This window comes from Paroedura picta, chromosome 6, assembly GCF_049243985.1.
Source record: "Paroedura picta isolate Pp20150507F chromosome 6, Ppicta_v3.0, whole genome shotgun sequence".
NCBI lineage: Eukaryota > Metazoa > Chordata > Lepidosauria > Squamata > Gekkonidae > Paroedura > Paroedura picta.
This window is the reverse complement of record NC_135374.1, coordinates 124,660,982-124,678,364: the sequence shown is the minus strand read 5'-3', so window position 1 is coordinate 124,678,364 and position 17,383 is coordinate 124,660,982. Positions and strand designations below refer to the sequence as shown.

The window sequence follows — 17,383 nt, the reverse complement described above, 5'->3', positions numbered from 1 at the left end:
CTTACGACGTGCTTGGCTTTTTTATAGCTCCGGTTTGAAGCCTGGGCAATAAGCTGGCCTATTATTCACTAGACAATCGAAGTAGGCCTTGAAGTCTTCCTTGTCCTGTAAAAGGAAACGACTCTCTCCGGCTGCTGACGTTTGTCTCAGAGCAAAAGTAGGAGACCGCGAGGCCTTTGCGTCCAATTCCTGGCCATGGCAGCTGCTGGAGAATCCGGCCTTCGCAGGAGCTGTGAAAATCTGCCACAATCGCCAGCTTCATCCCTAGGCTGTTAGCGAGTAAATTAGCATTGATAATAACAATTTTGCCGGAACCCGCACTTAATTATGCATATCACCCCAGTTCAATTTCCTTAAATAAAAACACATATAGCCCTAATTAGAAAGCGATGATATCCCTCCCCCAAACCTATCCCCGGACTTTAAGCGGGATAATTCAGCTTTCGAGCTCCTGGTGCATTGAAAAAATATAATATTCAGCAACCTGGTTCAATTATGGGCCTTGTGTGGGTGCAATTTTAATGGAGAAAGGCTGTGCAATTCTTGTGCTTCAAAGAGGATTAAGATATTCCAGTTAGCAAGACCAAACGAGGGGCAGGAAAGCAGAGAAGGCTCCCTGTCAGCAAGGCTAGTCCTGGCGGAGCTGAGATTTTATATCCTAGTAAACAACTGATATTTCCTTCATTAGTAGGTTATAATTAAAGTTCAATGTTGAGAATTAAGATATGTCTTCAAGCCTTAATTAATCAGGAAGAAAAACCTCACAGGGCTTCCTGTTCCTAATAAATATTATAGCACACCCTTTACAAAAATTTTGTATGATCCTGACCTAATTCAAACTCCTGTTTTGAATACCCCAGATGGGAGAAAGTAGACGTTGGTTTTTTTTCCAGACGTTTGTATGCATTTTGAATATTTCTGTGCCACCTCAAAGGAGTCCAGCTCAAGGCAGCTTACAATCAATTCCAGAGGACTTATGTAATGCCACACACATGCAGATTCATGGGATCGCGCCCAGATTTGGAAGACAGATGATGTGCTTCTGCTTCAGGACCACCACATTTCCCAGGATACAAACATGAGTCTTTCCTTGGCAATCTCTGGAACGGGGTATCACTGGGACCAAAGTAACATGTGACTCAGTTTCTCCCTTCCACCACCACTCACAGACATCGTTCCCAGTGTCTGGACAGGATGATTACTCATCAGAAAATGAGAACACCCTGGTGGCAGATCCCCTTGGGACAAAACCACGAAGCTCCCAACAAGCCAGGGCCCTCTATGCTCCCCCAGGCCCTAATACATAGGGTTGCCATATGCCTAATGGGGGCAGATGTCTCTCCCCCGCTGGCTGTTGCTGTCCAGCACTCCTGTAGTTGGGAGAAGATGTCAGTGATGGTGTGACATCATTTCCGGGAGGGGAAGAAATGGAAATTACATTGGTCCTCTCTAGGAATCACAGGAAACTCTATAGTTAAGTTTCTGGAAATTCCTACAGAAGACTGACATCACTTCTGAGCTTTTTGGAAAATGATCTCATGCCTTTACTTATGGACTTCTACCAATTCCCAAGCAGATCCAGGCAATTCTATCATCAAGGGACTTGTGGCCAGCTGTGGACTCCAAGGACATCATGAGCAGGAGCCAGCACCTGAAATGGAAACTCTCGAAGGAGAATGGCCTATTGCTAGATACCCCACAGTCCCCCTAGAACCCCAAGAACAGAGAAGATGGACGGCCCAGGCAAAAGCACCATAGAGGTGATGGAGCACAAGACTGGCTGCCCAAGGCCTCTCTGCTGAGCACAAGGCATCTGGAGACCTGGAGCCTCCATAAAACTTTGCAGGATGCTGGACATGGATCAGCCATGAGTGCTTGCAGACCCCAGGCCACTGGTACAAATAGCCCCTGTCCATCTCCAGCTGTTGTGGGATTAACAGCTTTGACAATGTCTACCTTCCTTTATTCACTTCTGAGGTGAAACTGTCCCCTTTCACACCATTTCATACCAAATCACAGAACAGCAATTGCTGTTGGGTTGCATGATGGAGGAAAGGACCTCTGCTGACATCAAGGTATTAATTTTCTGCCTAACAGTATCTATATATTTTTAAAAAAATGGACAACATTCTAATTAGATCGATCCATTCAATTAATATTTCCAATAACACAGGTGTTAAAACTGAGGTTATCTGATGCGTATACAAGGCCCCCACAGCCACCCCTGCTGTGACATTCTTCCCTCACCTTCTCAAGTCATGTGGTTTGGGAACAGCCATATGGGGTGGTGCCATCTTGTATTCTTCTGCCTGTATCCAGTAGGCTTAATCTGCTTATTGATCCCAGTTTGTGGCATCTGCACAGAAGGTCGTGTATGATTCATTGTGGCTCTTCCTGTCATGGCTTTTATGAGCCTGTATAGCCCATTCTGTATCTGAAGAAGTGTGCGTACACCCAAAAGTTTATGCCCTGACTAAAATTCTGTTTGACTTAAAGGTGTCCCTGGACTGAAATACTTAGCTCATTCTGTGTTAGAGTTTCCAGGTCTCCCCGGCCACTACTGGGGATGGGGTGGAGTTTTTTTTTTTCTCCCAAATCCAGACTGGAAAACTCCACAAGGGTACAGCCCTCCTAAACATGCATTTTCTGCAGGAGAACTGATGACTGTAGTCTGAACATAAGATGTGATTCCAGGAAATCCGCAGGTCCCGCCAGGAGGCTGGCATCCCGGTTCTGTGGAGTGCATTCAAATGGTGCGTTTTGCATATTGTAAACTGCACAATTTCTTTTCATTTTTAATTGTTTACACCTGAAGATGCTGCTTCATTCCTTGGAAGCGAGAAACTGCAAGTAGAACGTGTCAAGTTCAGGACTCCTATTAACTCTCTGAAATGAAATCTGGAGACTATCTCTCAAAAGCCAGGTGTACTGCGCAAGATGCGATTTTCATTGTGTGGCCGGTTACTTCTGAGGAGAGTAATTTAATTGTCAGTTGTGCTCAGCTATTATTGAATGGGAAAGCATGTGGCTGCCAGACGGTGGTTAACCCTCCTGTCTGTTTGGCCGTCTTCTTCCCAATTGTCGCATCTCGTCAGCATTCTAATGAAATTAATCTGGATTATCTTTAAAAAGGAAACAAGGGCCTAGTCTGCACACAATAGATAATGTACTTTCAATGCACTTTCGGAGTAACTTTTCCTGTTCTGCACAGACGAATTCAGCTGCCAAAGCACATGGAAAGTGCATTATCCTGTGTGTGCAGACTAGGCCAAGAATATTTATGTAACGACTGTCCCATTGCAGTGTTTAAAACTGAGAAAAGGGCAATAGGAAATGTGAGGGGGTATTTTCACAAAAAAATATACACTTTACATACATCTCTATAAAGGAAGGTTGTCCACTCTGAGCTGGGAAATTCCTAAAGATTTGGGGGGAAGGAAACTGGGGGGAGGGGGAGCTCAGTGAAATATAATGCTGTGGTGTGGAGATCAGCTGGGATCCCAGGAGAACTCCCGGCAGGACCTTTACCGCATGGGCTGCCGCCTGGGGTTTGGACTGAGGCAGGTCGCCCCACCTCTTCCTGCTCCCGCATAGGGGACTGTTTGGCCCGCTGCATCCTGTCCACCCCGGATTTCTGCTCCTGCATGGCAACCAGGGCAGTGACGTTCTGCTGCGCTGCAGGGCGGCATGAGCCTTTTAAAAAAAGACCGAGGTATTGCATGCTGAAATAATGCATTTTTAAAAAAAAATTTTAAAATGCCCAAGGCAGCTCCCCTGTGCTGCACAGCATGGTGGAGCTGCATGGGTCATTTTCTTTGTCCCTTCTGAGATGCTGTAGTCAGGCACGAGTGGGAAGAAGCTGGGCCAGGACGGCTCGATTCTTCCGCGACTGCAGGGCCCAGCCTTGACATAGGCCCCGTTGACGCCTGGGACAAAAAAAAAAAAGATTTGTTTCTAAGGTCCTCGATAAAATAGGATAGAATGCTCTGCCTATCAAAGTCTGTGGACAGATCAATAAGTCCCCAAAGGGACAAATCACCTGTATTCATCTTCCAGCAGAGATGGTCCACCAGAACAACAAAGACTGTCTTATTCCCCCAATTAGGTCTGCAGTTAAGCTGAATTGAGTCATGCACGGTTGTGGTCTTTTCATCAATACCCAGGAGATACATTTCTGCCCCACATTTATTCTCAGAGGGGACCTAAAGAGGTTTGCATCATCGCTCTTGCCTCCACTTTAGCCTCGCGACAACCCTGTAAGGTAGGTTAGGCTGAGAGGGTGTGACTGGCCCAGAGTCACCCAGTGAGTTTCTGCGGCACACGTGGGTATTCAACCGCAGTCTCCCAAATTCTGATCTGAAACTCCAGCCAATATTCCACAGACAAATACACATGCATAGATGAAGCTGCTTTATGCTGAATCAAGGGCAATTGTGCTTACTAACCAGGAATGTTCAGCCTGGAGAAAAGGAGGTTGAGAGGGGACATGATAGCCCTCTTTAAGTATTTGAAAGGTTGTCACTTGGAGGAGGGCAGGATGCTGTTTCTGTCGGCTGCAGAGGAGAGGACGCGCAGTAATGGGTTTAAACTTCAAGTACAACGATATAGGCTAGATATCAGGAAAAAAATTTCACAGTCAGAGTAGTTCAGCAGTGGAATAGGCTGCCTAAGGAGGTGGTGAGCTCCCCCTCACTGGCAGTCTTCAAGCAAAGGTTGGATACACACTTTTCTTGGATGCTTTAGGATGCTTATGGTTGATCCTGCGTTAAGCAGGGGTTGGACTAAATGGCCTGTATGGTCCCTTCCAATTCTATGATTCTATGATTCTGTGATACTCAGCCACTCCCCGGAGTCTCAGGTATGGCTCTTCCTCCTCACCTGCTGCCTCAGCCTGACCTAGGGCTGGAGATGCCACAGATTGCACCTGGGATATTCTGCATGCAAAGCAGAGGCTGTGCTCCTCCTCAAAGATCAAGACAGCCCAAACATGTAGACCAAAAGATCTTCATGGGTGGCCTGGTGCCCAAAGGAACCATGTTGGGGACCCCAGTACTAAGTCACTGCTTTCAGCACCCCTTGATATATGAAGAAGAAGAAGAAGAAGAAGAAGAAGAAGAAGAAGAGTTGGTTTTTATATACTGCTTTTCTCTACCCGAAGGAGGCTCAAAGCAGCTTACAGTTGCCTTCCCTTTCCTCTCCACACACCTTTTAGGGTAGGTAAGGCTGAGAGACTCCTGATATTCTTGCTCTGTCTGAGCAGTTTTCTCAGTGCTGTGGCGAGCCCAAGGTCACCCAGCTGGTTGCATGAGGGGGAGTGGGGAATCAAACCCAGTTTACCAGATTAGAAGTCCGCACTCCTAACCACTGCACCAAGCTGGCTTGATATGATCTATATTTGGATTGGCAACTATGTGGGTTGACTTATTGTCTTAATGGATGATGAGTATTCAACTTCTGTTGGTGGCAGGGAGGAAGATGCCTTCCTCCAGGCATAAGCAGCATGGGCAGGGCATTTAACAGGCGGAGGAAGATCAGGCTTTGGTTGACAAGTTCTCTCCAGGAAGATTCATTTATTTCAATAAGGAGGTTTCATGAATGTGCCAAAGTCTCCAGTTGTAATCAGTCAGAAGTAACTGTGCTTTACTTGGGTGAGTCCTTAAACCTGGGAATCTTTCACTCTCTGTCTTGCAGTTGAAAAGAAACTCTAGAGCAGGGGTAGTCAACCTGTGGTCCTCCAGATGTCCATGGACTACAATTCCCATGAGCCCCTGCCAGCAAATGCATCTGGAGGACATCTGGAGGACCACAGGTTGACTACCCCTGTTCTAGAGATCACCTCTGTGCTGATGTTCTACTCTTAGAACCAAAAAAGCATCAACACAAATTTTACACACAAGAGACCCCTATATTTTCAGTAATGAATAATGAATTTGCAAGGATTAATTATTTTTCCTTCCTTTGTTAACATTTGGAGCTTGAATACCAGGTCCTGTTCTAGGCCTGTGATCCTATATATAACTGCAGCTTTCTTTTGACTAAAGATGGTGAGGGTTGCATAAATATTTATGGCTTGGAAGCGGGGGGGGGGTAATGTTGCTGATGACAGGAGCAGAGAGATAAATTAATATACATAACTAGAGCATGCAGGTGGCGACAGCTGCAAATAAAGAATTTATTGTTTAATCAAAACTCTGGGGATGAAAGGAAAACTGAAATCAGTTATCTATTTTAACATGCAGTTTCCCAGCTCTTTATTGGGTCTAGCTCTGATGACATCACTTAGAATTCAAAAATTAACTCCCCCTCCAGGAAAAAAGTCATAAATTAATCTGCTGTTCACAATCTAATTAAGTTTGGAGAATCTTATTTGATTTCGGTGGGACTGAGGGAGGCTAACGTGGGTACCACATAGCAGAAAATTGTGAATGGGCAGTAGTCAGGGGACTAAGAAAAAGAGTGCAATTCTATTGCAACTAAGAGGGAAATTTTCCCCAGGTGCCTGGGATCTCTCTCCAGCCTGCAGATGGCAACAGTCTCCAGCTACTGTGAGGATCTTCAGTTACTCAGAAAAGCAAACTCTTGGTGAATAGTCAAAGATGTATTTATTAAGTAAGAAAGTCCTGTCATCAAGGCATTGTCAAAACTGGGGCTATGGACAAAGGTCTAAAAGGAAAGGAGACAAGCAGCCTCCATCTCCTACACGGGAATGAAAGTCTACATATCCTAGCTATACAAACATCTTAAATAATGGCAGAAGTCACAGGAGTCTGACATCCCGCCACCCTAAGATCAGCCTCCCACTGTGATAGCCAATGGGGAAGGTTTCAGGGGATACACTGAGTGGAAGTCCGGGGCCAGCCTGGGCACTCAGACATGAGCAGCCTCCACCCACTCCTGGTCACCCATAGGAAACTCCTTCCAATCTACAAGATACTGGATTTTGCCTCTGTGTATCTTAGAGTCCCAGATTTGCTTGATCTCATAGTGGGCGTGCTTATCCAGGTATACCGGAATAGGGGCATCAGTACCAGAATGCTATTTACCTGGGTCAAGAGCTCAGTGCAGCATGCTGCAATGGAACACAGGGTGAACATTCTTATATATTTTAGGCAGAGAGAGCTCCACTGCTACCGCATTCATGACATGAGAAACAGTAAATGGCCCCACAAATAGGGGATGCAACTTGCTGGATGGCTATTGACAATGGAGGTGCTTGGTGGACAGATATGCCCGACCCCCCATCTTCCAGGGGAACTCCGGACAACGCTTCCAGTTTCTGTGTTTTTTGTACTCCACTTTAGACTTGTCCAGAGCAGTCATAATGTTTGGCCAAGCCATCTGGATGTATGCGACCCAAGCTTTCAAGGTCAGAGCCACTGACTTGCATTGGAAATCCTTCCCCCGCTTTTCCTGGGGGCTGGGAGGGAGGGGGTGCATGTTGCACCCCTGAAACTTCTTGGGGATCTCAGGGAGGGACTTCTCTGACTCTGCTGCACGTTTCATGAAAATTGGACCAAGGGGTCCATTCCTAGGGCTCCCGTATGAATCCGAACCGCACATCCCTACTCCCAACCATAGAATTCTGCAAGCGTTCTTTCACAGAAATTAAACCAAAACTGACCAATGGCGTGAAGATCCATTGCTCATGGTTGTATATAAATTGTTTTTTTCTCCACAGGATTTCTCAGTTCAGTTCTGCCTCTTGTCCCACCCTGCTGCACTGCCACCTGGAGCTCCTGGCGGGAGGCTGTGCTGCACTTTAGGCAGTGCTGGGATGGCTGGCAGCAGAGCATGGGCAGCAATAGTGGCAGCACCCCCCGGGCCAAGCTGCTCTCCCTGCTGTGACCCCCCCCCCCCGCCTATTACAATGTGTGGGAAACCCAGATACTCCAACCAACATCCTTACTCCCTGCTTAATTAAAGCAGAAACATGAAGGAAGGTATTTTAATATGTGTACTCATTTTGACTGCACTCCTAAAGGCATTGTTATGAACTCCCTAGTTTCCCAACAGGGAGAAGTTACAAGGTTTAGATTCCATAGCATGAGAATGCACCAGAGACTTGTGGTGCCTTTATGATATTTGTTTTCTTTACAAATATACAAGTAGCAGAAAAGGAGGAAACAAAGACAACCTAGCTGCCTATCATGCAGCAAAGTACCATGGAGAAAAATAGAGCTGCAGAGTAACAGAGCATTTTGAAAGGACGTAGTTATTAGTTACTTTTGTGGATGAGACCCAGATCCAGACTCACCGCTTTGAGGTTTAAATGATGGAATCTTTACTGGAAAGATTTACAAATATATATCACATTCATCTGTTTCAGTCTCCTTACTGAAGCAGAGTTCAAAAGTTTAAAGAGAAGTTACAGAAACAGCATATTGCAAGGCTCTATAACTAGGCTACAGGCAGACTACATCCCTTAAATCAGCAGATGGAGAAAGCTGAAGGCCTTAATGGCTGCTGTTTGTTGCTTGAGCAAATGGACACACTGGTCGGCTCTTCCCACTACGACTCCAGAGTGACCATTAGGTGCCACTAGGGAGCACACAAGTATAATTCTGCTGCTTAAACAGGTTAACAACAGCCTTTCAAAGCTGACTTCACCAAATTACTTGTTGATTGCAATTCCAACACACACTTTGACTCTGAGGCCTTTTCTCTAACTAAACTTGCCAGTCTCCAGTAGGATCTGCAGGCCAATTGCCCCAGTGGAAATGGCCACTCCGGAAGGTGAACTCTAGAGCAGGGGTAGTCAACCTGTGGTCCTCCAGATGTTCATGGACTACAGTTCCCATGAACCCCTGCCAGCGAATGCTTTAGGATGCTTTGGGCTGATCCTGCGTTGAGCAGGGGGTTGGACTAGATGGCTTGTATGGCCCCTTCCAACTCTATGATTCTGTGATTCTAACATCTGGAGGACCACAGGTTAACTGCCCCTGCTCTAGGGCATCAATGCCCCACTGAGCTCCTTCCCATCCTCAAGTGCTGTCTCCAGGGATTTTCCAAGCAGGACTTGGCAGTCCTATCTCTGACTCGAAACTTGTTCTTGGTCCTTTCCATTAGCCAGAGGGTGTTGACTGGAGAAAGATGACAAAGCAAACATCTCCCTCCTTCCCCAGACAATAAAGAATGTTGCACATTCCCTTTCTGAACCAGTGTCAGCACACTTACACGACAGAGGAGGAATTGGAACTCAGGTCTCCCAGATCCTAGCCAAACACTCTAACACTGACACCACCCTGGCTCTCAGTCACCCATGAAGCTCATGGATTGATTGTTCACCAACACTTTATATGAATTACCTTCCTGTAACTTACTCACGGTGGGACATAGTAATATATAATTTGCCTTGATAGAGTCATTCCTAAGCACATTAAAATGGCTGGGCTGAATTGTGGACCGCAGGCTGAGATTTTGAATGGGAGCACACAAAGCATTTTTCCTCATTTTTAAAAATGTAATAGCATTGAAATTACCGACTTTTTAACCTAACCCAGAGTTATATGTGAGAGGGAAATTCAATCCCTCTCTCTTAAATGAGTTTGCAGAAAACACCTTCCCTTGTAGCATACGCCTTTTGAAAACTGTGCGCGTTTTTGACATGGAGTAGGAGTGGGAAGGGGGAATCTGCAGTCTTGTACAATTCTTAGACATTGTTCAGCATGGGGCTGGTTGGGGAAAGGCTAAAAATGTTAATATACATATCTCTATTCATATGCGAAGGGACAGATTATGGGGGTGAGAAGAGAAAGGCTTTGTGTTGGGGTCCCCAACCTGGTAACCATGAAGCCCACCAACCATTTCCTGCAGCCCACTGAGAATTTTTAGATGGGGGTTTTGCCCAACAAGGCTTCTGATTTGCCACTGGAGAATTGCTGGCTGTACAGTTTTTTTTAAAAGAGTTGCTTTGGCAGAAGCTGTCAGCACTGCTCTCGGATCTTCACTGTGTGACTCAAGAAAGGCCACTGCAGCCATTTTGTGGCTGGCTTCTCCTCCAACACCAGCCATTTTGTGTCAGGCAATTTGTGGCTGTACCGACCATGTTGTGTCCAAATGCCAAGTGTGACCAAAAGCTGGAAAAAGTTGGGGACACCCGCTTCACACAATGAGATAAGTCTTTTGTCTACATCAGACTATTCAACCAGGGTTCTGGATGGCTCTGGAGGAGGTTCCAGAATGGGTGGGAGTTAATTAATATTTAATATATTTTTAAATTTGGCCAATGATGGGTCTGGAGGGGGTGGGAAGGGGAAGGGCCCCAGGTAGGCATATACACAGCTCTGCTTCCCAACCACATTCCTCACGATCTTGCCAGTTCTGGGGTTTCTAGAATCCTGGAGAATATTTGAGGGGGTTTTTAGCGGTAAAAAGGTTGAAAAGGGCTGGTCTACATGAAAATCATTGGATGCTCCTTCTATGATGTGCATCATATCCTCCTATCTGTGAAAGAGAAGGGAAAGCAAGATGGTCTGATGCAGGGATAGCCAAACTGCGGCCTTCCAGATGTCCATGGACTACAATTCCCATTTGTTCACTGGCAGGGGCTCATGGGAATTGTAGTCCATGGAAATCTGGAGGGTCGCAGTTTGACTACCCCTGGGAGGTGTTCTTCTAATTAGAGGAGGCAGCTTAGGCTTCTATTTGGTGCTCTACACAAGGGCAAGGGAGCATCCCTGGGGACAGCCACCTGCTGCCTGCAAATCCAGCCTATCATTATTTGGTGGCTTTAACACCTCTCATTGTAGAAACCTGTCAGAGCAGGAGGGCGTGAAAACAACACAGTCCTCTCCAGGCTGCAAAACCATTCCTGGAAGACTCCATTTACTCTAATAAAAAAAGAAAACAATGTCCCTCCCCCCCCCCAACTGCCTTACACTTAGGAAAAATATGACAGGCATCGATATTGTATTCTTTGCAAGGAAAAAAAACACTTATTGGGCACAAAACAGCATTTTATATTGTCTTTACCAACAAAAAGAGCTGAGGCAAAAGAAGCCAAAATCTTCAGCTGAGAATGTCGCTTATTATTATTTGGAAGTCATATCAGGGAGGTCAGGATTTCTGCCATATTTTTATATGCAACTCCTTCAATGTAATTTCCGATTAGCACAGCGATCTTTTGGTGTTGCCCCTTCCTTCCTTCCTTCCTTCCTTCCTTCCTTCCTTCCTTCCTTCCTTCCTTCCTTCCTTCCTTCCTTCCTTCCTCCCTAGGGTTTTACGCTTCTGCTATTCAAGCCTGGTGTAGAAGTTGGGGGAAGGGGGGGAAGTAGAGCTGCCCCAGTGAGTTGCCTGGTTGTAGAAGTGGGGTGGAGGAAGCCAATCCCAAGCAGCCCTTTTCTCCAGGGGAACTGATCTCTGTAGTCTGATGAAGAGCTGTCCTTCTGGGGGATTCCCAGCCCCCCCCCCCCCCGAGGCTGGCATCTCTGGATCTCTATAGGGCAGTCCTCCCTCCCAGGCAGCTCTTTTCTCCAGGGGGGTGGATCTCTGTTGTCTTGAGATGAGATGTCATAGTAAAACTCCCCCTCCAAAACAGTAATTTTCCCCTGGGAAGTTGATCTCTATAGTCTGCAGATGAACTCCAATTCCAGGAGGTCTCCAGGCTGCACCTTGGATCAGGAATGTTCCTTGAAGTTCGGAGGTGGGACCTCAAGTGTCCGGGTTGGGAGGTGGGTGGGAAAAAGAGTTAAGGCTGCTCACGAGCCCCGTGGGACCCAGCACAGCCTCTGCTCTCCCTCCCTCCCTACTAGATTCTTCTCCAGAAAAACTGGTGCCTGGAGACCAGTTGTTATTCCTCAAGATCTCCAGGCCTCCACCTAGAGGTTGGCTGCTCATGGAGGAGGAGTGGGGGATCAATCTGGGCTCTTGAGAGTAGAGTCTCCTGTGTAATCACCTCCAACTCTCTGGATCTCAAGATCCAGCGGGGAACTGGGCGGGGGAGGGTCAGCACCCAGGAAAGCCACAGGCATGTGTGTTCGCACCCATTGTATTCCTGGGCACAAAGGGCTTTGTGCTTAGTTTGCAATAATTGTGTGTTAAAATTAGAGTTGCCTCCTCCAGGAGCCACCAGTAGATCTCTTGCGATTACAAGGATCTGCAGCCAGTCAGGATCAGTCCCCCAGGGGAAAATGGTGTTATGCTCTGCTTAAAGTGCCCCCCCCCTCACCATCTCATCCCCTCCACAGGCTCCACTCCCCAAATTTCCAGGTGTTTCTTGACATACAGAAATGAAGTAAATATCTGATCTAAGCAGTCCATAACAGGCCTGCCAACAACATAATTTCACTTTTGTTCTGGTTTCTATTGTTTTTGCAGTCTCTGTCTCTCTAGGTTTCCAGTAAATAAGGCAGATAACACTGGTGTAATAAAAGCCCTAGGGACAACCCAGAGCTTGTCCAAGAGAAGAGCCATTCTGGCCTTTGCCAATGAGGTCCCAAAGCAGTTTACTCCGTCCCCCCATTGAAAAGCACTAGACCTAGGAAAAGCCCATGGCGCCCCACTGCCTACCACATTCCACTATGTAGACTCACTTCCTCTTGCTTGTTAATTAACCAGTTTTTAATTCACAAACGAACTAGTCCATGACAACTGGGTTTACTTAGGAGCCCTTGATGAGGAACTTTATGGAAACCTCTCTGGAAGTCTAGGTATGCAACATCTGCTGGTCTGGGCCACTCTTGTCCACAAGGTTGTCGAATCCCTCAAAAAACTCTAAAATGTTAATGAGACACGATTTTCCTTTATAGAAGCCATGCTGATTCTTCTTCAATAGCTTTTGTTCATCATTGTGCCTACTAGTTCTATAACACGTTCTATAACACGTTCTACCAATTTACCGAGTATTAACATTAGACCAGTTTGCCTATAATTTCTCAGACCTCCTCTGGAACCGTCACAAAAGATGGAAGTTACATTAGTTACCCTCTAACCCTTGGGAACAGAGGCAGATTTTAGTGATAGAATGCATATTATTGTCAGGAGATCCACAAGTTCACACTTGCTTTTTTCCAGAACTCTTGTCAGTATGCCACCTGGGCCTAGTGATTTGTCAGTTTTTAATTTGTCCATCACTCAAGCCAGATCAGGCCTTTTGAGAACGCTCCCAAAATCAGCAGTTCTGGAGTGGGCAAGCTCATTCCGTCTTCCACAGCGAAAGAGGCAAAAAAACACATTCAGCTTCTCTGCCATTTCCCTACTGTCATTTAGTAATCCTTTCACCTCTTGGTCCTCCGATGGCCCAACTCCTGCCCTGTCTGGCTTCAGTGGTCATTTGATCACTTAAAGGAATCCTTCTTAACTTTTATATGCTTCCATTACTTTGTTAATTAACTATGCACACCTTTTAAAATACCTATCTGTATCTTTCCTAACCTGCAATATGCGTTTTTGAGCTTCCAGAATAGTAGTTTTAAGTACTCTCCAAACTTCCTGAAGAGATTTGATACTCCTTACTTTTCCTTTCAGTTCCTCCCAATCCCCCTCATAGGAGATAAGTTACCCCTTCTAAAGTGGTCTATCTAATTAGACAACTCAATCTAAAGACCACAGTAAAAGTCATGGTAGGGGCTTCTGGTGCACTGACCCCCCTAAAGTGAAAAGTGGTTGTGCTGCATAAATGCTAAAGGCAATGGCATTATGGCCACTGTTCCCAGTAGGTGCTATCATATTTACATCTCTGCCTGGGCCTTGAGCATTACAAAGGACCAAGTCCAATGTCATCTCCCTCTTGGAAGATTCTGCTCCATGACAGATGCCTTATGATGCCAGCCTGCCCAGATGTTTTACCATTCTTGTGCCACCAAATGCCCTATCCTTGGCACTATGCCTGTTCCTCAGGCTACTGACTTTGCACTTTCCACTTCTACTTCTGACCAACATGGGGCATCACTAGTTTGTTTATTTTTAGTTTGTTTTATTTTTATTTTATTATATTTCTAACAGTGGAGCATAGAACAATAAAATGTTTATCATTTGCCATAATAAAATCAGAGTCCAGTAGCACCTTTAAGACCTACAAAGATTTATTCAGGGCGTGAGCTTTCAAGTGCAGGCACTCTTCCTCAGACTAAGAACTCCCTACTTGACAGTGGGAATATATCATGTAATTATAACTTTATAATTTTACAACTCACAAGTTTATATTATTTCAGCACTGTGGCTTGACACACCTGTCTGCAAGATATAGTTGGGGGTGAGAGGTGGCTCTTGGCTCTGATTGCTGGAAATGCTTCATTAGCCATGGTTGAAAGCCTGGTGGAAGAGCTCCCTTTTGCAGGATCTGCAGAAATGTTTTAGTTCTGACAGGGCCCTGATCTCTTATGGGAGGTCGTTCCACCAGGTGGGGGGCAGGACATAGAAACCCCTGGCCAAGGTCAAGACTGGACGAGCCGCCATAGGGCCAGGGATCGCCAGCTTATTGGTGCCTGCAGAGTGTGGAGCTCTTTGTGGGGGCATATGTGGAGGGGCAGTCCTTCAGGTATTCAGTGCCCAGACTGCACATGGCCTCAAAGAAACCAGAAACTTAAACCTGATCTGGTATTCAGCTGATAGCCAGTGCAGCTGTTGGAGTGTGGGCTCAATGTTTGGCCACCAAGATATTCCCTTAAGAATGCTGGCATTCTGGACCAGTTGTAGTTTCCAGATAAGGGTAAAGGTAAAGGTATCCCCTGTGCAAGCATAGGATCATGTCTGACCCTTGGGGTGACGCCCTCTAGCGTTTTCATGGCAGACTCAATACGGGGTGGTTTGCCAGTGCCTTCCCCAGTCATTACCGTTTACCCCCCAGCAAGCTGGGTACTCATTTCACCGACCTCGGAAGGATGGAAGGCTGAGTCAACCTTGAGCCGGCTGCTGGGATCGAACTCCCAGCCTCATGGGCAAAGCTTTCAGACAGCTGCCTTACCACTCTGTGCCACAAGAGGCTCTTCAGATAAGGGTAGGCCTGCATAAAGCGAGTTGCAGAACTCCAGCCTGGAGGTGACCGTCACCTGGATCACTGTGGCCAGGTGTTCTGGGGCCAGGTAGGGCGCTAGTAGATTAGCTTGGCACAGGTGGAAGAACACTAGCCTTGCTCTTCTAGTGACCTGCTCCTCCATAGAGGGGGAAGTTTTGAAGATCATGCCCAGGTTTCTGGCTGAGTATGTAACTGATAGTTGCACCCCAACTAGGTAGGGCAAGCATGCTTCCTCACTTGGACCCTTCCTAGCAAACCACATGACCTCCATCTTTGAAGGAATAAGCATCAGGCAGCTCTGTTTGAGTCATCCCATCCCTGCTTCCAGGCTAATGAATGGGTCAAGGTGACCGTTTGCTGCTCTGTGATTGTTACATGTGGGTGATGTCACTACGCATCCCATCCTTGGGGCTGGGTCTTTTCAGCACTTCTTTTCTTTGCTGAGAGAACACCAGATACTAACTCATCATATTGATGGACTATCTTTGTAATGTTTCTTTCTTTCATTCATTTTTTAAAAATATGCTTTAAACAACTCAACTGGTTTTTCTAAAGCTTACAATCAACTATATATGTGACATCATCACTGCTATCAGCTCAAGACAGAGGCTTGTCTGATGGGGGAGGATGAATCCTAGAATCATAGAGTTGGAAGGGACCTCCAGGGTCATCTAGTCCAACCCCCTGCACAATGCAGGAACTCACAGCTACCTGCCCACCCACTCACAATCTACTGAAGTTCACAGAATCAGCCTCTCCGTCAGATGACTATCTAGTCTCTGCTTAAAGACTTCCAAAGCTGGAGAACCCACCACCTCCCGAGGAAGCCAGTTCCACTGGGGAACCGCTCTGTCAGGATGTTCCTTTTGAATTAATTTCATCCCATTGGATCTGGTCCGTCCCGCTGGAGCAACAGAAAACAACTCTGCTCCATCTTCTCTATGACGGCCCCTCAAGGATTTTAAGATGGTGATCAGATCACCTCTTAATGAGACACAATCATGGAAGACAGAAGGCATAAATGTGACCAAAGATCAGGGAGGGGGGCGGCTTGCCCTCTGGCCTCCCCCAAGTGTTGGATCCTGTACTGAGAACTAAAGGAGAGTTGTTCAGGGCCCATGAAACAGAAATATTTTGAGATACGATGCTGTCAAAACTAAAACCAAAATAGGAAAGTGATGAAATCCACAGGACGAAGCAAAACTGTACCTGGGTCACAAATATCTATTCTCTAGGCAGCAATTACCCCACATAAATGTAGGGTACCTAATTACCTAATTACCTAATTGATTCCCACTCCCCCCTCACACACACACACACACACACACACACACAAACACACAACAGCCAGCTTGGACCGCACAGTATTGTCCTTTCTAGGATCAGACCACATTTAAAAAAAACCAAAACCCTATTAAGAAGTCCCCCCCCCAAGTATTGATTTGATGTCAGAGAGCTGCTCACGCCGGAGAACGTTCAAATATGGAGCAGAGAGAGAGAGCGGGGGGGGGGGGGGGGCTGGGAGGGAGTTCCTTTCAAGGGACCAAGATCTGAAATATTGATTCAGTCACATTAATTGAATTTTTGCCTCGAGAAGTGATTACAAAAATGTTGCTCCAATATTAATTTGTATCTGCTTTGGATAAGATTAACATTAATTTCCTCGCCAGTCCCCATTACGCCTTTATTATTCATTAGCATCCCTCGTTGTGAGTGTAAGAGACCTTGATGAAGCATGTTTATTCATAGACTAACCTTTTTAAATAATTCCAGCCACTCTCCAACAGGAACCTTCCCGGCATGCTGAACATCTCTGCTTTGTTTCATTATTCAGCCCTGGCGCTGGGTCTTCCGTTTGAGATGCCAAACATGAATCCCGCTGCTTCCCGATCACTCCCTTCGCCCTCCAGGAACGAGCACTGCCATCCAACCCCACACGCTGGGGCAGTGAGAACACGGACATGTAGAGATGCTTTTGCCACGAGACGGAAGTTTAGCTTAAATGCACGTCCCAAGAAACTGGACCTCATGACAAAGCCAAAGGGTCTAATTTGAATAAAAGCTGGAATGTAGCTTCGATTTACTTGGGACTGAGGTTTGTTCTTGATTTGGGCCCGTGGTTTGAGTTCTTTGTTGATCAGCTTTTTGTTTGGATATTTAGGAGGGAGTTTGGGATGCCAGGCTCCAGGTGAGACCTGAAGATCACCTGGAATTACAGTAAACTTCCCCTGAATTAGGGGGAACACCAGTTCCCCTGAAGAAAATGGAAGGTTTGGAAAGCAGACCCTATGACATTGTACCACACTAAGTTCCTTGTCCTTTGCAGGCTCCATCATCAAATCTCCAGGAGTTCTAGGGGTGTGTGCCGCATCGTCCGAATCGTCCACTCTGGGCAACCGCAGCCAGCGCCTCACGGGGATGGCCATGCAC

At 46.3% G+C, this 17,383-nt stretch overlaps 1 long non-coding RNA gene across 1 annotated transcript; it reads left to right on the top strand.

The window, feature by feature from the left end:
• Positions 1-1,934: 1,934 nt before the first annotated feature.
• On the top strand, positions 1,935-17,032 carry LOC143840811 (uncharacterized). The gene is made up of 2 exons (XR_013232433.1): positions 1,935-2,075; positions 16,788-17,032. It is a non-coding gene; the product is annotated as an uncharacterized LOC143840811 (long non-coding RNA).
• Positions 17,033-17,383: the final 351 nt, after the last annotated feature.